The sequence below is a fragment of the Schistocerca gregaria genome, unplaced genomic scaffold (genome assembly GCF_023897955.1).
Source record: "Schistocerca gregaria isolate iqSchGreg1 unplaced genomic scaffold, iqSchGreg1.2 ptg000290l, whole genome shotgun sequence".
Classification (NCBI taxonomy): domain Eukaryota; kingdom Metazoa; phylum Arthropoda; class Insecta; order Orthoptera; family Acrididae; genus Schistocerca; species Schistocerca gregaria.
Genome location: NW_026061778.1, coordinates 8,137 through 10,170, shown reverse-complemented (window position 1 = coordinate 10,170; position 2,034 = coordinate 8,137).

Sequence of the window (2,034 nt, the reverse complement as noted above, 5' to 3'; positions counted from 1 at the left end):
CAGAGGCAGCTCAGCGTCGGAAAGCAGGGAAGTCGCATTTATCATTAGTTTGAGTATAAATGAACTTTATTTGCGTTAATTAGGGCGTATATAACACCCCTGCACACCCACCAATTTACTGGCTGACAGACGACCAATTCCATGACAGCCTACACACGTCCCGACCGACTAAACTCTGTGATTACTATGCGGGCCTGCTGTCGTAGTTTCTTTATTTTATGTTTAGTTCATTGTGTTTGCCCTATGGGATCCCGCTCGGTTTTTCACAAAAGCAAAAACAGGTGAATCGTGCATTACGAAACAGCTGAACATCATAAAACCATTCTTAAGCGAAAATACTGCAGTGCTGACAGAGGTTGTAAACTTCGAGGAGAGACTGTTAGCTACGTATATTACGATTTGTCGCCAATGGCAGGAGACGTAAGATTCAGTGTTCTTCTGCTGCCACAATTATTAACTAAAGTTGTTCCTGAAATGTGCAACGTGATTTATAGTTGACTGAGAAAATACATCGTGGTACAGCAAAATAAATAAAACAAAAGTCATTCGTGAAAACATTATTGATTTATTTGTGGATGTAGCACAACAAGATTACCTGTAAATTTCAGAGACCCATATTCGAAGAAGAAAGATTACACATGGTGGAGGCGCGCATCATCTAATAAATACAACAGATGAATAAGAAATGAAGCATTTAGCGACTGTTAGAACTGAAAAAAACTACATGGCAGATGGCATGGATATAGGCTGGAATTTTTCAGTACTTACAACAGTGAGGCAAGTACATTTTATGAATTAACGTCCATGGAATGTCGATACTTCAGTTTTAGATTTCATTTCCGATAAGTATCGGAAATAAAACCTAAAAAGAGAAAGAAGGTCGACAGACTTAACCTCGTGTTGCATAAAGAGAAACCAATATGTATTCGTTAAAAAATGAAACAGGTGCCTCATTTCTTGCATCTCTATTGTTAATACTCCTCGCACGATGTGCCGCAAATACATCAGCAGTCTTTAAATTTCTTTAAAAACTCAGTCCTTAAAGTATCTTCTCCTCGGACGTCGACATGTATATTAGAATACTATTTAATTCCGTCGGCTGTGACAAAACATGAATTTTAGTCGGGCGGTTGGCACGATCACGCACACTCGACACAATCTGTTGGGTCGGCTGTCCAGTGGTGCGTCGCGCCCGACAGTGAAAGTTGGTCGGTCGGTCGGTCAAAACACCGACACACAACCAATTTGTCAGACGGACAGTGGTTGAGGCGCCACGAGAGGCGCTGCTGGCGAGTCACGTGATCAGGCTGACGGCTGCGACAGACGAAAGGAAGAGCTGTGAATCATTCTTCCTGCATTGCTCGTTGAGATAAAGTTCGAAGTGCTTTTTTTGAGTTGTTTGATGGAGTTGGTGTTGTTGGTGGAGTAGTTTTCGCTGTTGTTGGAGTTTTACAATAACGTGACCAGTTCTATGTGTGTAATGATTTACAAGCTTTAATTCCTTCTGAACAGAGACCGAAAACCATGAGAAGGGGTTTGCTGGAGACAAATCTTGTGCAGAATTAAGAACAATTTGAGGTGGCTTCAAGAGCTACCCTGACAACACTGAGAAGAGCGAAGAGGAAGTATATCAAGGACATCATCGTGGAGGCAGAAACAGGCGAGAGCAGACAGTGTCACAGTAATGCTTATAACGTTCACAGGCTACAAAGGATATTGTCGAAGATGTAAAATAGTTGCAAACGACTGAAATCGCCAGAAGATGGAAGGAGTACTTCTACCATCTCCAATTGTAATGAAACCAAAGTAGGATTCTATTTCCATTCTAACTACGGCTGACCCACACCACTGTCGTCCCTCCTCCCTCCCCCCCTTTCCCAATGCACACAGCATGATTTCCAAACGAATCAAATAGCTTAAGAAGGGAAGCCCAGGTGAAAACAGAATACAAGCCAAATTGATCCAGACTGGAGGTGAGAAACTTACTTGCAGCAGACTACACCAGCAGATAATTGTAAGGACCAAAGAAGAAAT